The sequence below is a fragment of the Schistocerca cancellata genome, chromosome 9 (genome assembly GCF_023864275.1).
Source record: "Schistocerca cancellata isolate TAMUIC-IGC-003103 chromosome 9, iqSchCanc2.1, whole genome shotgun sequence".
Classification (NCBI taxonomy): Eukaryota; Metazoa; Arthropoda; class Insecta; order Orthoptera; family Acrididae; genus Schistocerca; species Schistocerca cancellata.
Window position 1 is genome coordinate 344,588,973 of NC_064634.1, and position 23,277 is coordinate 344,612,249.

A 23,277-nucleotide genomic window follows, 5' to 3' on the forward strand; every position below is an offset into this window, starting at 1 on the left:
ACAAGGTTCCTTCGAGATTCGAACCCGGGTTCTTCGATTCCCATCCAGTTACCTTAACCGTTTTTTTTTATCTCCTGCATACATGGCAGTCGCCCTATCCGATTTTTTTTAATTTTATATGAAGGAAGGTAGGAGAAACAGAAACCTTTATTATTCACAAAATAAACATAGTACGTCCTGACACATGATAACTGTCCTGGAAGGAACCTCGCTGCCGTCCTACCATGCAGTATGAAATAACAACAAAATCAAAATGGGGCCACCTCCGGCACCCTAAAGAAAAGTATTTATGGATATGAAAACAAAATTTGAAGTACATCCATTTGCTAACTGTTCAAGCGTGAGTTTTTCGTAGGTCGCATACTCGCATAGTGTTCTTGGTCGATCACATTACTTGGTCGGTTTCACAACGAAAGCACCGCCGCTCATCTTTGCGCACCCGGCACACCCCAAGTATATGGCGGGTCCGCAAAAACCGTTACCAGGAAATTGGCATACCAATCCCTGTACTTTTGTAGCCGTAATAGTTTTGTGTGTCCATCTTGCAAGTATTGCCAGTAATCCAGGACGTTCAGTAAGTTCGTACGTGTGTCTCTATAGATGTAATGGACCGTCATACCTGTGATCCATGCCACTGCGTTCGTTTTATGACGCGGAAAATACGTTTCCTCTGGAAAAAATACTATGTCAGAACAGACTGCTGTATAGATAGTGCGCCGCATGAACGCTATTATCTTTCTTGCGAGAGTCCAGACAGCCAATGCCTCGCCGCAGACCAGCCGATGGTCATCCGTATCCAGCACGCCGCATTGCTGACACAAGGGCGAATCCGCCAAATGTATTGCGTACTTCTTATCATTTGTAGTGTATTTTCGGTCGACGATAATGTACCATGTTGACCTAACTGATGTAGGTAGGTGGGTGTGGTGGACCGTGCGCCACACCACGTGCCAATTAACAGCTGGATGTTTGCGTTCCACCCTATTCCGGGCGATCTGTCGAAGAAGCAGATGGTACACGTCCTTCGATGTCGACTGTCGGGTCGTCGGTAAACGCTCTCGAACGTAACTGTGTTCCACGAGGAACGTGCGCACATACGTTAAAGGGGGTGATATATGGCCGACACTGACTGGAGGAAGATGCGATGTGGGTACTAGTTCTTCGATGATCGTCCCCGTAAGCGAATGATTCCTGTTGCGCCACCGTTTGAGCATAGTACACTCCTGGAAATGGAAAAAAAACACATTGACACCGGTGTGTCAGACCCACCATACTTGCTCCGGACACTGCGAGAGGGCTGTACAAGCAATGATCACACGCACGGCACAGCGGACACACCAGGAACCGCGGTGTTGGCCGTCGAATGGCGCTAGCTGCGCAGCATTTGTGCACCGCCGCCGTCAGTGTCAGCCAGTTTGCCGTGGCATACGGAGCTCCATCGCAGTCTTTAACACTGGTAGTATGCCGCGACAGCGTGGACGTGAACCGTATGTGCAGTTGACGGACTTTGAGCGAGGGCGTATAGTGGGCATGCGGGAGGCCGGGTGGACGTACCGCCGAATTGCTCAACACGTGGGGCGTGAGGTCTCCACAGTACATCGATGTTGTCGCCAGTGGTCGGCGGAAGGTGCACGTGCCCGTCGACCTGGGACCGGACCGCAGCGACGCACGGATGCACGCCAAGACCGTAGGATCCTACGCAGTGCCGTAGGGGACCCCACCGCCACTTCCCAGCAAATTAGGGACACTGTTGCTCCTGGGGTATCGGCGAGGACCATTCGCAACCGTCTCCATGAAGCTGGGCTACGGTCCCGCACACCGTTAGGCCGTCTTCCGCTCACGCCCCAACATCGTGCAGCCCGCCTCCAGTGGTGTCGCGACAGGCGTGAATGGAGGGACGAATGGAGACGTGTCGTCTTCAGCGATGAGAGTCGCTTCTGCCTTGGTGCCAATGATGGTCGTATGCGTGTTTGGTGCCGTGCAGGTGAGCGCCACAATCAGGACTGCATACGACCGAGGCACACAGGGCCAACACCCGGCATCATGGTGTGGGGAGCGATCTCCTACACTGGCCGTACACCACTGGTGATCGTCGAGGGGACACTGAATTGTGCACGGTACATCCAAACCGTCATCGAACCCATCGTTCTACCATTCCTAGACCGGCAAGGGAACTTGCTGTTCCAACAGGACAATGCACGTCCGCATGTATCCCGTGCCACTCAACGTGCTCTAGAAGGTGTAAGTCAACTACCCTGGCCAGCAAGATCTCCGGATCTGTCCCCCATTGAGCATGTTTGGGACTGGATGAAGCGTCGTCTCACGCGGTCTGCACGTCCAGCACGAACGCTGGTCCAACTGAGGCGCCAGGTGGAAATGGCATGGCAAGCCGTTCCACAGGACTACATCCAGCATCTCTACGATCGTCTCCATGGGAGAATAGCAGCCTGCATTGCTGCGAAAGGTGGATATACACTGTACTAGTGCCGACATTGTGCATGCTCTGTTGCCTGTGTCTATGTGCCTGTGGTTCTGTCAGTGTGATCATGTGATGTATCTGACCCCAGGAATGTATCAATAAAGTTTCCCCTTCCTGGGACAATGAATTCACGGTGTTCTTATTTCAATTTCCAGGAGTGTATTATTATACATGGCACGCGCCTTCCCGTGCACGTTCACTAAACCAACGCCCCCCTCTCGCGCTGGGAGGGTAAGCGTGTTGTACTGTACCTTAAAGAGTTGTCCCAGGCACACATAGTACCCAAAAGCCGCCTGAATCCTCATAGCCATCGTGCGCGTCAAGGGGAGAAGGTGTGTCAGGCGGCACATCATGGGCGCGAGATAAAGGTTGACGAGTAACACTCGCTGCAGCATATCCATCGATCGTAGGGCGTTTAGTCGTACTGCCGTGCGGACTCTGAGTAACAGTCTTCGGTAGTTGTCCGCAGCCGTTCTCGCTGTCTCTTTATGAAAGGTGATACCCAAACAGCGGAAGGTTTCCACCGCAGGTAAGGGTCCTTCCGTTCCTAGTTCTAGTCCACGCCCCACATGCATGAATTGTGATTTTCGGTAGTTGACCACACTTCCAGCTGCCATCCCATACGTCTGTAGCCAATCCAGTGCTGTTTGAGTCTCCCTCTCATTCCGTACGAGGAACACAATATCATCCGCGTATGCTCTGCATTTGAATGATAATTGCCGAAGGGAGATCCCGGTAAGACGGCGGCGAAGGCCTGCGAGGCACGGTTCTAAGGCGATCGCATAAAGGAGGATCGACGAGGGGCAACCCTGTCTCACTGATCTTAAGATCTTAAAATACTCAGTTCTCCCTCCGTTGACCACCATCGCTGATCTGGCGCCGTGCAACAACCGCATCACAGCATTGGTCAATAATGGCGAGACACCCATCCTGTTCATCACCGCCGCGAGGTACACATGTTCCACGCGATCAAATGCATGATCGAAATCTACTGCAACCATCGCCCCCCGGAGGCGGCAAGCAGCCGCGAGGGCGACGACGTCACGATAGTCTCCCAAGGCTGTGTGGATATTACTGATGCCGCCAAGACAAGTCTGATCGGCATGTATTCGATTCTCCAGCGACTTTTTGATACGACTTCCCAGGGTGCGCATGAAGAGGGGCGATAATCACAAGGCCGTTTGCCACCACGGGGTTTCGGTATTGGTATCATGAGCCCTTCCGTGAATTGAATGTGAACCGGTACTTCTTGCCGCAGAAGCTCATTAAACATACATAGCCACATCGGTGTCATAATGGTCACAAAGGCACGGTAAAATTCCGACGGGAATCCGTCTGGACCTGGGGACTTGTTGCAAGCACCTCGTGTAATCGCTTCCTCCAGCTCTTCACACGTAATTTCAGATAACCCGTCCGCTTCCCCGTTCACACTCGTCGCGTCTGGGATCTCTTCCAGGACGTTCCCCAGCTCCCTCTGACCCTCCCCGTTGCTCGCATAGAATCTGCTAAAATGATCCGTGAACGCCTGTGCTATGCCCCTTTGTGTTGTAAAACGACGTCCATCGCCGAGATGGATCTCATGTATTAAATTCCTGCGTCTTCTTCGTCTTTCCTTTATCACATAATGCATCAAGGGAACCTCGTTGGGCAAGAAATCCTGCGACCTCGCGCGTATCATCGTACCTGCCATCCTCTGCGTCGCAAGTTGTACCAGCTTCGCCTTAACTCGGTGGACGGCCGTCTGGCGTTCTGGTGTAGGTGGTTGAACTAACAGTTCCCGGAGAGCCGTAAAGTAAAACTCAGTGGTCGTGCGCTGCCATTGAGAAACCTCCTTCCCATAACCTACTACCGTCCTCCGTAAAGCTGGCTTCGCGCACTCGATCCACCACTGCAGGACAGAATCGAAAGAATTTCGTCGACGGAGGCAGCCATGCCACGCGTCCTCCACCATGCGTCGGCATTCTGCATCTCGCAGGTGGGAGACGTTCATCTTCCAATTACCCCTCCGTCTCCACACCTGCTGTCTATTAAGGTTAACCGTACAAATATATGCCTCGTGGTCTGTAAACGCCGTCGGCCTTATTTCTGCGTCCACCGTCGACATTGCTAACGCCCTTGAAACGTAGATCCGGTCCAAACGGCCCGCGGAGTGGCTAGTAAAAAATGTATATCCTGGTTGATTGCGATACTTCAGGTCCCATGTATCGACTAATTCCATCCCGTTGACCAGCTCCCTAAGTTCTTGGCTAGTAGTATAGTTAGGTTGTTGGTCCTTTCTATCGAGCACACAATTAAAATCTCCGCCGAGTATGCAACCATCGTATCGTCCCTGGAACAACGGTGTAACCTCATGGGCGTAAAAATCTGCTCTGTCCCTTCTCTTATCCGAGCCTGACGGTGCGTATATGTTGATCAAACGTATTCCACCTATGGTCACGGCCGTACCACGGGCAGATGGCTCAAATGGCTCTGTGCACTATGGGACTTAACATCTATGGTCATCAGTCCCCTAGAACTTAGAACTACTTAAACCTAACTAACCGAAGGACAGCACACAACACCCAGCCATCACGAGGCAGAGAAAATCCCTGACCCCGCCGGGAATCGAACCCGGGAACCCGGGCGTGGGAAGCGAGAACGCTACCGCACGACCACGAGATGCGGGCACGGGCAGAAGGCAAATATTCTACTTCGTCTGCACGTATCCCTTCCTTTAATAGTATAGCTGTGCCAACGCCCCTCTCGTCACACGGGGAACAGTAAATGTCGTAACCGTAAAAGTCCGAGGGGGGAAGTACCCGAACTTCTTGTACTAGTGCTATGTCTAAATCCGCAGCCTTTATCATGTCACTGAGCATCTTGATTTTTACCGGCGTCCCAATGCTATTGATGTTAACAGACCCTATCCGATAAGCTTGTTGCTTGTTGCATGGCTGTCAACGTAGATAGGGCACCGTACGGTCGCTAATTCTTCCGTACATAGGCTGCTGTCGTACTAACGTCCCCCGCCGTCCTCTCATATGGTCTGCCGTTATTCCGTGCACTCTGCCGGTCTTACACCGGGAGGGTGCGTGGGAGCAGTTCCTCCGGCATCATCTGTTCCCCACGGGGGTGGGTCTGCTGACCATTCCCCTAGTGTCCCATCGTCGTCATGCGGTGCAGGTGCCGTAGCCTCCTCAGTAGCCTGTTGCCGTCGATCGAGCTCCTTCGCTGTGTCTGGAGCATCGTCAGCGGTAGGTCGTGCCGCCGTCCCGCTGGCCACCGTTGCATCCACGCTAGGCAGTTCTTCTGTATCCATGGTCGTCTGTTCTGTACCCGCAAACTTCTCAGAATTGTCTGCTAGATCAGAGTGGTCGTTCTCCACCGTGAGGCGGCGCTTCTTCCGGCGTTTTGGTGATCGCTGTTTACGTTGCCGGGCCTCGGAATCAGAGGTCAGCATGGTCTCCAGTTGTTCGTGGGGGACGTCGTAATCATGCGCCGTCGTATGATCGACGTCTCCAAGTGCGTTATCTGAAGGGGCCGCAAGCGGAACCGAAGAGAGGGCGTCCTGTGACTGCTGCAGGCGGTCCACCGCAACGTCGTCTTTCTGTGGCTCGCCACATTCCGCCGCTGTCTGTGTGGTCTGGTACGCGTCTGTCTCGCGGCCCACGTCATCGCGTAATGCGGCGACGTAAGTCATGGGGAGCACAGTCGGATGCGGCGTGAGGGGTGGATCATCCCGTGGCAGCTGTAATAACCTTCGTTGAGCACACTCAGAACGTATGTGTCCCTCCTTCCCACATCCAGAGCACGTCCTTGGTTGTCCGTCGTAAATGACAATCGCCCGACAACCGACGATGTACAAGTATGACGGGATGTGTTTTCGGAGTTCGATCCGTATTTGTCTGACGCCATTGAGGACAGGATACGTCTTGAAACTCGCCCATTTTTCAGTCACGTGGGATAGGACCGTTCCGTAAGGACGCAGTGCGTCTGTCACCAATTCTTCCGGCACTTCGAATGGAAGCTCAAAGACGCGGATCGTTCGGAGGCCCATGCCGGCGTGTTCAACTGTTACCGCTCCAACATTCCCGTCCGAATGACAGAAACGAAGTCCTTGTCGGTGTCGAAGTAGTAGTTCGTCACATGCCGCTTCATTTATGAGCTTGATATAGACCACGCTGCTGACTATAGATAAGTGTATTCCAACTAGAACGTCAGGTTCGATTTTCACCTCGTCCCCTAAATAACGTTCGATCTCGTAAGCCTTCGGTCGAGCATATTCGTTAGCAAAACTAAATTTCAGTGTCGATTTGCGGAACGACAAGGCCATGATTCGTTCTATGTATACCGCTACACACGTAACGTAAACACCTCTCGCGCAGACGTGCGGCAGGGATGTAAACACCGTCCACACCGCTGCGCCGCCGAAGGCTGACTGAACTGAGCTACCCAAGCGTGACTCACGCCCCCTCCTCACAGCTTTACTTCCGCCAGTACCCCCAGGACGGTGCGTGAGTCGTGCTTTGGTAGCTTAGCTGGTAGAGCACTTGCCTGCGAAAGGCAGAGGTCCCGAGTTCGAGTCTCGGTCTGCACACAGTTTTAATCTGCCAGGAAGTTTCATATCAGCGCACACTCCTCTGCAGAGTGAAAATCTCATTCTGGAAACATCCCCCAGGCTGTGGCTAAGCCATGTCTCCGCAATATCCTTTCTTCCAGAAGTGCTAGTTCTGCAAGATTCACAGGAGAGCTTCTGTGAAGTTTGGAAAGTAGCAGACGAGGTACTGGCGGAAGTAAAGCTGTGAGGATGGGGCGCGAATCGTGCTTGATTAGCTCAGTTGGTAGAGCACTTGCCCATGAAATGCAAAGGTCCCGAGTTCGAGTCTCGGTCCGGCACACAGTTTTAATCTGCCAGGAAGTTTCATATCAGCGTACACTCCGCTGCAGAGTGAAAATGTAATTCTGGTAGTGGTAGCTGTGGATTTACCACAACCCACAACAAACAGCGTTCTCAATAAAAGCCTCTGATATGAAATGGACGCCTGATCCATTTATAGAGCAGTTTTCAACCCCATTAAGCAAGTTTAGGAAGTTGCAGCCTAGCCTTTTACATAACCTTTGAAGATTCTGATTCAAGCATTCCACTGAACTCAGAACCAGGAGGCCACAATTAGTTCTAGGGAAAATGCTGCAAACTGTGAGCACCACTGAAATTCTGTCAGCAAGGCTGGTCTTCTCAACTTTTTCTGGAAGTCACTGGAATGATCCAAGTATGACCTGGAAGTCAAGGTGAAAAGCATTATTTGCTTCAACATGTACCACAACCTGCAGTTAGTTGCACTCTGTTCCCTGAGTAGCTACTGGAACAGCCTCCTCAGCAGACGAGGTCTCCAGGCATAAAAACTGAGTGCACAAGGTGATCCTTCTCATACTTTGCTGCCATTTCCATAAGGGAACGATTATTCATTGTACTTTTATACTACCAACAATTAATTAACCCTTTAGGTCTTTGGTATTTGCCTCTGCCTGCAACAGGATACAGCAAGTTTTCCAACAGGTGAAATTAACCACTCTGGTTCACTTTAATTTCAGTGGAAGATAGTGCCTCGAACTCACTGGTTATGGTGATGAGTGTAATAGCCTGAGCTTTCCCTGGTCTCTGCCTCTGTTGCACAGGACCTCAAGGCCTATCATTGCCATGTTACTCACAGTCAAGTGGATGAGTGGTGATAGATTCTGTACTTTGGCAGAGAAGACATTATCTCTTGTAAATGTCTCTCCGCAGCCTTTCCAATGCACCCATTCGCAACAGCTTCCAATCATGACAGGAAACAGGGCGATTTCCAGCTGCTTTTAAACGCAACTAATTCATTACATGCCACGTTCACGGTGGGGTCCAACGTGTCTGGTAAAATGTTTTACACAACAGGAAATAAACAACTTTAAACTTAGTTTACTGAGTCTCTTTTAATTTCTGGATCTGATATGCTACAAGAATTAAACCTCCCATTGAGAACTGACACTACTACTACAATGAATGAAATAAATATCAGTGTCAACGGCATTGAGAAACGGCTGAAATCACTGAAACTGAAAAAAGCTCCACGGGCAGATGGAACCCTTATACGAGGGCAGAAGAATTGATCCACAAAACTATCTTCATATATGACATCCATTTGTTGTACAATCTTAGACCGTGGATGAATACTCCGCCAGGCACTTAAGTATGATTTGCACAGTACGCATGTAGGTGTAGATGTATTCTGAGCTCAAATATAATGAGGTATCTCAAACAGAACTACCTCCTCCATTACAGCCAGTATGGATTCTAGAAATATCAACTAGTACTTTTTTCAGATGACTTTCTGAAAGTCCTGGTGCAAGGCAATCGGGTGCATGCATAATTCTTGAGTTCCAAAAACAATTTGACTCAGTACTACGCATACAATTATTTTTGAAAGTATCATTATATAAGGTCTCAAGTGACCAGGCTGGAAATTCTTGGTAGGGAGGACACAGGATGTTGTCTTGGATGGAGAGTCATCAATAGATGTAGAAGGAATTTTAGGTGTGTTACAGGAAAGTGCATTGGAATGATTGGTGATGGTGATGCAGTTATCCACCATGAAGTACTCTCTGAATAAGCTGCACAAATTTTCAGTCTCATCTTTATAGCGCTTCAACGCGGTGCAAAGATTGGCTATGTGCTTTAAATGTTCAGAAATGTAAAATTTTGCACTTCACAAACGCTAAATATGTAGATTTCTATCACTACAATACCAGTGAGTCACAACTTCACAACTGGAATCAGGCAACTTGTGTATGTACCTCGGCATTCCAGTTTGTAGGGATATGAAATGGAATGATCACATGGACTGAGTTGCAGTTAGAACAGGTGTCAGACTTTGGTTCATTGGTGGAATAACAGGGAAATCAATCAATCTGCAGAGGAGGCAGCATACAAAACACTTGTGTGACTCATCCTAGCATATTGCTCAAGTGGTAGGGACCTGTACGAAATAAGATTAACAGCACACGTTAAACGCATACAAACCAGGACAACACATATGGTCACCACCGGCTTAGCTGATCCGCAGGAGAGTGTCATCGGCAAGCTGAAAGAACTGACCTGGCAGACTTTTGAGGATAGATGCAAACAATCCTCTGACAGCCTATTCAGAAACTTTATAGAACCAGCTTTGAGTGATGAATCTACGTATATACTGCAACCTCATATTTATCTCTCCCTTAGTGATCAACATACGAAAATATATAATACATTATGACGCACCAGCAACACGAAACAAGCGAGTTTAACTTTTATGTTAAGTAAGATTTCGAAACAAATCTATCCGAAGCACGTGCCTTTACTCACAAGGGAACCTCCCCATCGCACCTCCCTCAGATTTAGTTATAAGTTGGCACAGTGGATAGGCCTTGAAAAACTGAACACAGATCAATTGAGAAAACAGGGAGAAGTTGTGTGGAACTACGAAAAAAATAAGCAAACTATACAAACTGAGTAGTCCATGGGAAAGATAGGCAACATCTAGGAAAGTGTGAGTTCAGGAGCGCCGTGGTCCCGTGGATGGCGTGAGCAGCTCCGGAATAAGAGGTCCTGGGTTCAAGTCTTCCCTCGAATAACAAGTTTAATTTTTTACTTTCAGACAATTATCAAAGTTCAGGCACTCACACATAATCAACTTCGCTCTCCAAAATTCCAGGACATGTTCAGATTTGCTTGGACATATGCAGGATTTGACGCTCAACACACGGAAAAATTTGAAAACGTTAAAACCATATGTTTTGACAGAGCACAGGGAAAACTGTGCGACTGTGAAACTGCTGCATTCATTTGTTGCAGTTTGTGACACTCTGTTTTCATCACTTTTTTGGGAGTGATTATCACATCCACAAGAAAACCTAAATCGGGCAAGGTAGAAGAATCTTTTTACCCCTTCGCCAAGTGTACAAGTTAGGTGGGTCGACAACATATTCCTGTCATGTGACGCACATGCAGCCACCAGTGTCGTATAGAATATATCACACGTGTTTTCCTGTGGAGGAATCGGTTGACCTATGAGTTTGCGATCAAATGTTTTCGGTTCCCATTGGAGAGGCACGTCCTTTCGACTACTAATCGCACGGTTTTGCGGTGCGGTCGCAAAACACAGACACTAAACTTATTACAGTGAACAGAGACGTCAATGAACGAACAGACAGGTCATAACTTTGCGAAAATAAAGAAAGTGAACTTTTCACTCGAGGGAAGACTTGAACCCAAGATCTTTCGTTCCGCAGCTGCTCACGCTAACCACGGGACCACGGCAATCTTGAGCTCCCATTCTCCTTGATGTTGCCTATCTTGCGCATGGACTATTCAGTTTGTATATTTTGCTTATTTTTTTCATAGTTCCACACAGCTTCTTCCTGTTTTCTCGACTGATCTGTGTTCAGTTTTTCAAGGCCTATCCACTGTGACAACTTATAACTAAATCTGAGGGGGGTGCGATGGGGAGGTTCCCTTGTCAGACATAAAGGAAATAATGGAATTTGGCTTATATACGTAAATGTGCAAAATTTACGGTTTTTGTACTCAGTTGGTTTCATGACACATTCTACACTAGTGTGCCAAAAATATAGTAAACAATTCTAAAAACCTACTAAGGAAAATGTGTTAAGTACATTCAGATAGATCAAATTATGACCCTGAAAATATAACTGTAACTAGGAGAATAAATGATGCTACCATAACGAGTTTCACTGGTTCAAGGTATTAAGCACTAAACAATTTTAGGCTGCATTCACACTGCGCGCTGGTACGTGCCAGGATTGGATGTACTGGACAGGCCCGTGTAGCTGGCTCGAGCCGCTGTCCGGGATGGCCACACTACGCTTCAGGCGGCGACAGAGGAAAGGGGGAAATCCAGTTCTCCGATTTTTGCGTTGTAAAAACTCTTGACGATCTGCAAGACTACGCCACAAGTTTTATGATCTTATTTTTTCCTTATAAGGTCTGCTTTCCCTGTGAAAAACAAAAATGCCTACCTTTCAATTTTCGTGTTTTGTTTTTCATGAGTAACGTTTCTCACTCAGTGTTGAGGAAGTATGCAGTTAAAGTATCTGATTTTCGTACCTATGATAGTGTAGCATCTGAGCTTCTTAACAAACCATTTACTTTTCCACAGTTCGTAACATTCATTACGAAATGATAGTATTTGTCAAGCGCATGCACTTGATTTACAAATCTTGGCTCTGAGCACTATGGGACTTAACTACTGAGGTCATCAGTCCCCTAGAACTTAGAACTACTTAAACCTAACTAACCTAAGGACATCACACACATCCATGCCCGAGGCAGGATTCGAACCTGCGACCGTAGCGGTCACGCGGTTCCAAACTGACGCGCTTAGAACCGCACGGCCACACCGGCCGGCCTTACAAATCTTGTATCGAAGCAGACTGATTAGCGTGAAGCTTACCGCTCGATACATTTTAGATCATACATTATTGCAAGTCAAAAATAGCGAAAAGTACAAAAGGGTTTTTAAAATAGTAGACACTGATATCTGACTCCTTTCACAAGTAAATGAGAGTTACTGAGTGGCGTCAGGGCCGTAATCACAACCTATTGGAGTTCGTGCAAATTTATCATTTGTCAAAGACAACAGGATAAAAAAACGAATTACTAGCAACCAATGCCGGACTAGTAGCAGACCCTCGAGTGACTTTAATCATCCATGTTCAGAAACATATATGAATTTTTCCCTTGGCGACGGTTCATAACGCTGGAGAATCATCTGCTATGGCTTTACAATGGCCTACACTTTGCCCTATAAAAGGTAAGCAATTATTTGTTTCCACAACCTGCATTTAGTACAATGCACATTTCGCATTTGGGATTAGAAGAGAAGAATAAATTAATCTAAAATGAGACTTTTCTGTGAATGTAGTACAGTAAAAGCTTGTGACATTCAATTTAATTGCTTTCTAACTGGAGATGAAAAACGGCAAACGGTAAAAAAAAATTTAATTACATTTACAGACGTTTCTACATCTAAGGTGACTAATACACAATATGGTCCTTTCTGAAATTTTCACTTTCGTGTGAGAATGTAGTACCACACAAGTTGAAAAAATTATGTCCTTTAGATCGACTGCATCTACGTTTTCGAAGAACTGTGCGTAGCTCTTAGGAATAACATTCCATTTACAAGGTCAAGCGGAACTGTATCTCTGCTTCCGTGACAACTTACGAGCGTTTGAGATAGGACGTCAAAATTTTTTTAAAAAATCCAAAATATATTAATTTTGCGGCGTATATCTTTCTGAGGAGTCTAATATATAAAACATTTATGTTCGAGGAAATGTAAGACATGTTATTTGGTCTCACGTGTACCAAAGTGCAGTACCACGCCTCTTCACACACCATTCATCTGTTGCACGTCAGTGTATTTCGCTCTGTGGAATTCGAACGTGTATGTTTTGTAATGGAAGCCTTCAAGCCTGTATTGAGGCCAGATGAAATTAAAATGTCCTGTGATGCATCTCCTACTCCCTGTCGGGCGGTTTCACATCCTATGCCCCCCACCTTAAAAAAAAACCATAATTAATACTGGACAGGATTATTTCTTTATTTGTGAGTGGGAGAATAAGAACTCTTCTTCAGAAAATTTGCACTCTTTATTGCCTATTAACTAATAACTTTGTCTTTCGTGTGACATAAAATCAAATAAAGGAAACTTAAAACCAGTAAAGACAAGATACAAACAACACAGTCCACAATTCTTCAATGCTTAGGTGTCCGTCCCGATAACTGAATGGTCAGCGTGACGGACTGCCATCGTAAAGGGCCTGGGTTCGATTCCCGGCTGGTTCGGGGATTTTCACCGCTCAGGGACTGAGTGTTGTGTTGTCTTCATCATCATTTCATCCCAATCTGGCGCGCAGGTCGCCCAGTGTGGCGTCGAATGTAATAAGACCTGCACCAAGGCGGCCGGACATGCCCCGTCGCCAAACGCTCATTTCCAATACTTAGGTACCATAATTTTTTATCTGAAATGCTGCTACAGCTTTACACGGAGTGCTTTCCTTTCTGCGAAAGAATCTACAACCTCATAAAATTTCGTTAAACGTTGTGCTAATTGAAAAATCAAAATGTCGTTGTCTAATGCTGTAAAAGCTGTTAATACGAAAAGTACCCAAGAGTGTTGTGGTTTCTCGATTTAATTAAGTCTATTTGGCCACTGCCGGCTAGATAAAACGAAACAGGCCTTTCTAATATTGCAGCAATTGAAGCACACACCAAATAAGTGAGACTGTTTTGGCTCGTATGGTCATTTTTTATCTATCTCATTTACATAAATAACACGACAGAATATAATTCACGAAGTACCAATATCAAATGCCTGTCAGTCCTACTACAAGCAAAAAGCTTTATGTTAGGAAATAGTTTCACATTTCATTCATATACTCCAGTCTTTTAAGCATGAGATTGAAAAGTAGTAGTAGTAGTACGAAAATTTTTATATAAATTTGAAATCGTCATATTCTTCAATATAATTTGTGTGATGTCCCCGTTCCTTCTCCTTCTTCGTTCTAACAAACAATCTCGTCATCACTAGTTCTGTAACTATTCCTGCCATTGTCAAACTTATTCTATGATTAACATTACTAATCCTGCCAGAATCACTGGTTTATTTATCCTGCATTTGTTCTCCGGTTAGGCGTTATTATGTGTTCGTACAACTCGTACGAATTTCGATAGCAGAACTTTGGTTGCGGTCACAGTGTCTATGACATCGGTAGATTCTCCCGACGGCCGACATCGGCCGGAGGTGGCCCATCGTTTCAAATCAGTACTTCATTACATGCGTGGTCACACTATAGCCGATCTTATCGACCGAACGTACAAACTTCGGACAACAATAGGTGAAATTCAAATTAATTTGCTTTCTTCAGTCAAATCGACTGACGTTCTCGCACACAAAATATGGAGCGTGAGAAACTGCTTAGTCCAAGGAAGAGTTTGTCCCCCACCAGTCCACCTTCTCCAGTATGCTGATGACACCGCCTTCCTGGCTCTCTATCCTACCCTTCAACGGTCTCAACGTACCCTCCAAACCCACCTTAACCAGTTCACCACTTGGTGTAACCAGTGGTTCCTCTGCCTCAACCCCTCCAAAACCCAGGCAATCATCATAGGCCGCATCACTCGCTCCTTTCGCCTCCATGATTTCTGCATCACCCTTTATGGTCGTCCCATCCAGCTCACCCCCACCCTGAAATACCTTGGCGTCAACATCGACCGACACCTCACCTGGACCCCTCATCTCCAGACCGTCCAGCAGAAAGCCCATTCCCGCCTCCGCCTTCTGAAACTCCTGTCTGGCCGGACATGGGCATTGCATCCTTCTACCATCCTCCACACCTACAAATCCCTCATCCGTCCTATCCTCTGTTATGCCAGCGTTGCCTGGATCTCCGCCCCACCCGCTTCTACAAGACCCTCCAAATCCTTGAACGCCATGTGCTCTGCTTTGCCTTCCGTATCCGCCTTCCTTCCCCCACACGGCTCCTGTATGAACTGATCCCCTTCCCCCACCTCCTCCTGTTCCTCCAACATCTCCGCCATCTCTTCCCCTCCCTCCCTTCTTCCAGTCTCCCTCATCTCCTTGCGCCTGGCAGATCCTCTGTTTTGATCATCGTCAGTGTGCCACATCGGTGTTGTGTTTAGTGCTGTTTCTCCTGTGCGTCAAGAGTTGTGATTTTAATTGTGTAGTGCCTTGAGGTTCGCCGTCAGTGTTTGTTATGTGCTAAGCCATCCGTCAATACCTTTTATGCTCCAGTCATACTGTGCCTTGTGTTCTTTTAATTGTCGCAGTGTGTGGCTTTTTGTGTGTGCTACTTTTAAACAGTTTTCACAGTTTTTTATCTCCATTTTACGGTCACCCCGTTTTTTGTCTATTGCCTTCCATGATGTTCACTTTTTTTTATATCTATGTTCACCATATTCTCTCCTTTGTTATTTTTAAATGTCTTCTATTGTTTGTTCTATGACTTTCGGCTGAAGAGCAGCGCGTATGCTGCTGCCAGCCCGCCCCGATGGGGAATTGAAATACAATAAAGAAAAAAGAAAAAACGAGTGAGTTTGTGGCATCCTGAGGATGAAAATATCATAATCGGGCTATAGTTCGGAATCTATGGACTGAAGTCGCAGGTTTTTTTCGAAACCTTAAATGGGCAAAAATCTTCATTGGAAATTTTAGGCATAGATTACAACCTCAAAAAATAATTTGTTCAAGTGAAAACGATGGCATATCCCATATGCTTATAGCTACTATACTGGGTATTTTCTGTGGTTGTCATTAGTTGTCTACAGATTATTACTGCTTAGGCTGCATTCACAGTGGCACCAACAACGGTTGTCAGACACCGTCGCCAGAGGTCGCCCGATAATATCAGCCGACAGCGTCGTAATAGAGCGTCCGATCTCCTTCATCAGTTTTTGGCAGGGTCAAGGAGGTTAGGTTAGGTTGAAATCTGTTCTATGTATGAAGTAGGTTAGATTTTAAACTCTTAGGATGGAGTGAATAGCACAATGTGTCTGTGCTTGGATACGAGTGCTGCATAGCAGCTCTACTAATTAAAGAGACACCAAATGCATGTGAATGAGTTTTCTTGCCACGTAAAGAACGTGGCGAATACTATACAATATGTCCTCAGTTATGGAAATAACCAGAAAAGTTTTAGAAATAATATGAGATGACGGGAGAAACGTTCTGTTACATGCTCACAATAATTTCTGGTGACCTTGAAAAGCAAGTTATAAACACTCTGTTTCGTTGTATTTATTTAAAGTTCTGCAGATGTATGTCAATTAACATTCAACGACTGTCATTTAGCACTAGAGTGAAAGACAAGCATAAAGTGTAGCATAAGATACTCTGAAGACCTAAAGCACAGAGTTTTTATATCATGCTTTTCAAGGGACCACGAATTAACTCAAGTATGTAACAGAACGTTTTTCCTAACGCTAGGCGCAAATTGAGACGCGTATAGCACGTATGGCACGGCGCAGCGCGCTTTTTTGTAACATCACAGGTTGAAATGGGATCGCACAAATTGCGACGCGACGTGGCTGGTACGCGACACGCGTCTATGCCTGTCGCGCGGTGTTGTGGTTGTGGCACAGTTTCTGGCGTGGCGCGTCGCCCGAGCACTCCGGGAGGTGTGAGGCGCCAGCGCCATATGCTCACTCCGGCATGGCGCATATGGGCAGTGGAAGTGTTGCCCATCCGAAAAATACAGCCTTACGGCATACTGAATTTTATTGTCACATAGCAGTGTTTTGTTTTTCGCCGTTTAAGCGCTCCATCTCTTTTCGTTAGTACATATTAGTTTCCAGTTACATATATCTGTACACTTTTTTGCATTGTTCATTATTTTGTCAAGAACAATGCACAGTTCAATAACAGGTGAGCCATTAGGCACTGGAATTATATCTTCTGCCTCCACAATGCTTCCAGATCGTAAGAAGGGACAGACGATTCATCATGAGGGCACCGAATATGGAAGTAAGGAATATTATAAAATCATGTGATCTAGAAGCAAGGCTGGAAAGTAAAACAAGGTTATTTACTTGCTGCCTGTTATGCTGACATATCGCTACGATATGAAAGGCGTTATTTCCACAGATATGACCCCTTTGTGCTCATAAAAAGCGTCCAAGCTATGAAGTACATAAATTTCGCTATCATTATTTGGATATGGACGTAATAAGAGACATTATACAACGCACTTATGGACATCACATTTCCACTGGAAGCTATATAGAAACAGCCGAGAAGTCTTCACGAATAAGGATGTTTTAATCGGCTCATCGTGAGGTGGAAAAAACATTTCAGTGGTTGCATACAACTAATTACACAACAGGCTACACAAATGAAGTAGTGGTCAGTATTATCCTGAAAGACTGTGGTAATTTGATACCTGTATATTTAATTGGTTGAAATGTATTGCTGACAAAAGCAACCTACTTACATGACAATGTTTTTCGAATGACGTGAACTCTTCCTCTCACAAAGCGCACTTGGCTAGCTTCCTCATTCCTGTCACATGCCTTATTCTCAGTTGCTGATGATACACTGACCGTTGTGTTGTGCCACGTATCAATTGTTTACTTTTCTCAATAACAACTATTTTATTCGCGAATCACACATTGTCTGTTTGGCAAGCAGTGGGTGAGTAAACAGCATCTGTCATGTGCCTGCCATACCGACTCAAACGTATGCTCGTCACTATTTTACTACTGCTCAGATGAAGAAAAGGAATAAATTCCTTTGGTAAGTTTCCATTCCAGTCATTCAGTGTTAAAAATTGGTGACGGGGATTCAACCAAAATTCCAGCAGAATTGGCGATTTATTTTTGTGTGAATTGTTAACCTATTCTCATTCGAAGAAGCATCATCATTTATGAGTAATGGCCACAATTTTCTTTTTGACAGGTTTAATTATTATACTTATTTTGCCAAAACACAGTATAATTTGCACAAACTCATTTTTTTTTGCTGCAGCTATTGTGACGGTATTCTGAAACACAGTGTCTCATGAAAACTAGTAACTGGCGACCAGAGAGCTCAACAGCTTAAAGTCCGCCGCTCGTGGTCTCGCGGTAGCGTTCTCGCTTCCCGAGCACGGGGTCCCGGGTTCGATTCCCGGCGGGGTCAGGGATTTTCACCTGCCTCGAGATGACTGGGTGTTTGTGTTGTCCTCATCATTTCATCATCATCCTGGAAAGTGGCGAAATTGGACTGAGCAAAGATTGGATAATTGTACGGGCGCTGATAACCACGCAGTTGAGCGCCCCACAAACCAAACATCATCATCATCATCATCATCAACAGCTTAAAAAAAAAAACTTCATTGTGTTCGTTTGCGGTAACATAAGAGAAGAAATTTCATGTTTAGTTTCATGCTAGGAATTTCTTGTATCACTAGCTGTTGGTAACTCTTTAAAGAATTACATTCAAAGGAATGAAAAAAATTAAACAAAAAGTACGACTTTTGATATATCGCCGTAGATAAGGAAGTTCAGTGTGTTTACGAACCGGCAAAGGACTCTCCTCCTTGTGTGCCATCATTCGCCAAAATTTCGTTTCGATATTTAGGAGATATGAGGGATGTTGTGAACATTTCATTCCCACGGGCGTGAGATGGGGAGTGAACGCGCTACATAGGATCCATTTTCTCGAGATCGGAGACAGATAGAGACCTCTTCCCAAGTCCAAACAAAAATTCAATATGTTAGCTAAATTTCATACGCAGTAACATATGGCGTAATACGCAACAAACGCGTAAGAGCGTCGCCAATCGGTGCGTGCGAAGTATGTGTACGCGTCGCTATGTGTGCTGTAGTACAGCGCGACGCACACATTCCACCCATGTCGCGCTGGTTCAACGCATATTGAGACGCGTACACAAACTTTACACGCTAATATGTTGAATTTTTCTTTAGACTTGGGAGGAGGTCTCTTTCTGCCTCCGATCTCGAGAAAATGGATCCTATATAGGGGGAGACCAAGAGATGAATATACTAAGCAGATTCAGAAGGATGTAGGTTGCAGTAGGTACTGGGAGATGAAGAAGCTTGCACAGGATAGAGTAGCATGGAGAGCTGCATCAAACCAGTCTCGGGACTGAAGACCACAACAACAACAACAATAGCGCGCTCACTTCCGATCTCATGCCCGCGAGAATTAAATATTCAAAACATCTCTCATATTTCTTAAACCGCTCGAGACATCGAAACGAGATTTTGGCGAATGATAGCATACAATGAGGAGAGTATTTCGCCAGTTCGTAAACACATGGAACTTTCTTATCTACGGCGATATATCAGTACTTATACTTCCTTTTGTATTTTTTTTTTTTCACTCCACTGACTGTAATTCTTTAAGAGTTATCGGCAGCTATTGAAACAAGCGTTTCCTAGCGTTAAAATAAACACGAAATTTCTTCTCTTTTGTTACTGCAAACCGACACAGTGAGGTTTTTCGTAAGCTATTGAGCTCTCTGACACCCAATTACTTATTTAATGTTTCAAAATTCTGTCGCAATAGCTGCTGTAAGATGAGTTTTTTTTCAAATTATACTGTATTTTGGCAAAGGACGTACAATTGAACGCGTCAACAAGAGAAATGTGTCTGCTACTCATAAATGGAAATGCTTCTTCGAATGAGAAAGGTTAACAATTCACAAAAAAATGAATTGCCAATTCTGTTGGAATTTTGACTGAATCCCCTGTGGTGTCCCCTCTCCCCTTTTGTTGTCGCTGTTGATGTTGAGCCGCTACTGCTACAGCTCGGTGGGTGGAATGGATATGCGACGCGCAGTGATGGCTGTACCCGTCGGATAACGTGGAACAGCACCAGAAAATCTCTAAAGAAAATTGTTCCTCGCGTTCCTTGCGGGTCCGCACAGTCTTCTCATCGATGCGAACTGCTGATTTTAATTGTCTGTTATGGTTTTGTGATGATTTGCTATGCCTATTTGGTTAGTTAGTTATTGCAGTATTGAGTGAATCATTCATCAAAATGTTCAAAATTGTTCAAATGTGTGTGACTTAACTGTTAAGGTCATCAGTCCCTAAGCTTACACACTACTTAACCTAAATTATCCTAAGGACAAACACACACCCATGCCCGAGGGAGACCTCGAACCTCCGCCGGGACCAGCCGCACTGTCCATGACTGCAGTGCCTTAGAGCGCTTTTTTTCATTTTTTTTCACTTTGTTCGTTTTCTTTCGTTGCATTTGATCGGGGCTGACGTCGTAAGACATCCTTTTAAGTTCGTTGTTGTTCTATTAACTCAGTTTTTTTTTTTTATTACAGAGGGGAGCTAACCCCTGACCAAACACACTGAGCTACCGTGTCGGCCGTACCGGAGGGACAATCGCTCGGCTAATCCCGCGCGGCAAACATTCATCACCGGCGTCGTTTCAAACCACTGAAGCGACGAAAAATTAATTTGTGGTTCAGTATCAGTAGTTGTTGTTATGTTGCTAGGCAGAATTGTTCACTACGGCACGACGCAAATCCAGAGATAATCTATAATGCTATCTTACTTTCCTGCGTCGTAATATTATTTCGGCAAAACACTCCTCTCAATGCTCATCAAGTCACTCTTTCAATTAAAATGTTCACATTTAATTAATTTTTCTCATCAACTATCGCACAGTTCAATTAATGATGGAGCCAACACGTGAGATTTCCATTACTGACGAATAATTTTTATTGTTCCTTCTTAGCAGTTAGTTTATAATCATCACATCACACGCACACCGATGGATCAGATCAATTACGATTCTTTTCAGTTCGGTGATCGTGACAATTACTACAACTTTTACAATCGGCGTATTTGTATTATCTTCGTGTGGTCGTATTAATGTTTCCTACTCAAAGGCTAATCAGGTATTGCAGTCTTCGATACTATGACCAATATTCGTTGTAGCTGTTCACGTTGATGAAGGTTGAGTCCAACAATAATATCTCCAATAATTAAAGTTAATTAACTCGTTGTACGCTATCAGACTATCACTTCAGTTCAAGTTCTCAACTCAGAATAACTGAGAACAAAGTCCGCGCATCTGTATAACGCAATAGCACTTTTTTTTAATAGAAACAATCTCGTAGTGTTCCGTTTGTAGTGCTATAACAAACGGTGCTGTCTCACGACTTGATAGCAAGAAAGCAAGCAAGCGACTAACATTTCCACGATCGAGCATTTTAGATGCATTGAATTTCCTTTTCGCCGCGTTTACAATTCTCTTTCACAATAAATGTCATATCTGACCGACATATTACTTTAGACTTATCTTTCGTCGTACTGAGTTGCAATTATTACTGAGATGTTTGATACCTAATTAAAAATAACCTTTCTTTCTTTCTACCTTTATATCATGAGATATTCAGTAATTATTGAAATTGGTGTTCATCAAAACTTTAAGGTGTTATATTATTGTCAAAGTTGTCGTACCTGTCGGGACAACACTGTTCCCTACTTTAAATTATCATGACATTCTTATTTGGGTTTTCGGGTTTCTTGGGGTGTTACACCCCATAATCCATTTTTAACACTGAACGACTGGAATGGAAGCCGGCCGGTGTGGCCGTGCGGTTCTAGGCGCTTCAGTCTGGAACCGCGTGACCGCTACGGTCGCAAGTTCGAATCCTGCCTCGGATGTCCTTAGGTTAGTTAGGTTTAAGTAGTTCTAAGTTCTAGGGGACTGATGACCTGAGATGTTAAGTCCCATAGTGCTCAGAGCCATTTTTGACTGGAATGGAAACTCACCAAAGGATTTTATTCCTTTTCTTGATCGGAGCAGTATTAAAATAATGACAAGCGCTCCCTTCAAGGCAGAATGGTAGCCACATGCCAGATGCTGGTTACTCACCAACAGCCTGCAAACTGTCAATGTGTGATTCGCGAATAACGTGATTGAGAAATACAAACAATTAATCTGTCACACAAGTGGTCAGTGTATTGTCAGCAGCTGAGAATAATGCTCGCGACACGAATGCGGAAGCTAGCCATGTGTGCCTTGTGAGTGGGTGTTGATACTCATGCTTTTGTAATAATGTCGACCATTTTTTTCATTTCTCTAACCTGTTGTACAATTAGTTTATTAATGCTGATAATGTGTATGCAACCACTGCAATGCTTATGCTCATTATGGCCAGCCAATTAAAACATAGTTATTCGTGATGGCTTCTCATCTGTTTCTAACTTGCAGTGGAAATGTGATTTCCACATGTACATAATGTACATCCATATCCAAGAAACGATAGTGAAACTTGTGTACGTCACATCTTGGACAATCTTTACTAGAAGCACAAACGGATCATACTTGTAGAAATTACGCCTTTTCGACTTTTTACAACAGATGGTAGGATAACAGGCAGCAAGTAGATAACCTTTTTAGCTTCCCTGCCTTGCTTCAAGATCACACGATTTTATAATATTCCTTACTTCCTTATTCACACTGGCCGGGGTGGCCGAGCGGCTCTAGGCGCTTCAGTCTGGAACCGCGCGATCGCTACAGTCGCAGGTTCAAATTCTGCCTTGGGCATGGATGTGTGTGATGTCCTTAGGTTAGTTAGGTTTAAGTAGTTCTAAGTCTAGGGGACTGATGACCTCCGATGTTAAGTCCCATAGTGCTCAGAGCCATTTGAACCATTTGAACCTTATTCACTACAATCACGATGTCCCTTCTTATGATCTGAAAACATTGTGGAGTCAAAAGCTATAGTTGCAGTGGGTAATGGCTCACCAGTTACTGAACTGTGCATTGCTCTTGACAAAAAAAATAAACAAAACAAACGAACTGTACAGGTATGTGTAACTGAAAACTATTATGTACCAACAAAAATAGATGGACCACTTAAACGGCGAAAAACGAAACACCACTCAGTGATAATAAAATTTAGTGTGCTACTAGGCCGTATATTTCGGATGGGCAACACTTCCACTGCCCATATGCACCGTGCCGAAGTGAGCATATGGCAGGACTGCCTTCCCGCTCCCTGCCTCACCCCTCACGCAGTGCTCACCTAGGCGCGCAGCGCGATAAACTGTGCCACAACCACTACGCCGGCCGCGCGACCTGGCGCAGGCGCAGGCGCGTGTCGCGTCGCATCCCATTTTGCGCGGTCTCATTTGAACCTGTGAACCAACAAAAACGCGCACTCTGCTGCGCTGCGCTGCACGCGCTTTACGCGTGTCAATTTGCGCCTTTAGTCATTGCCAACCAGGGACTGTG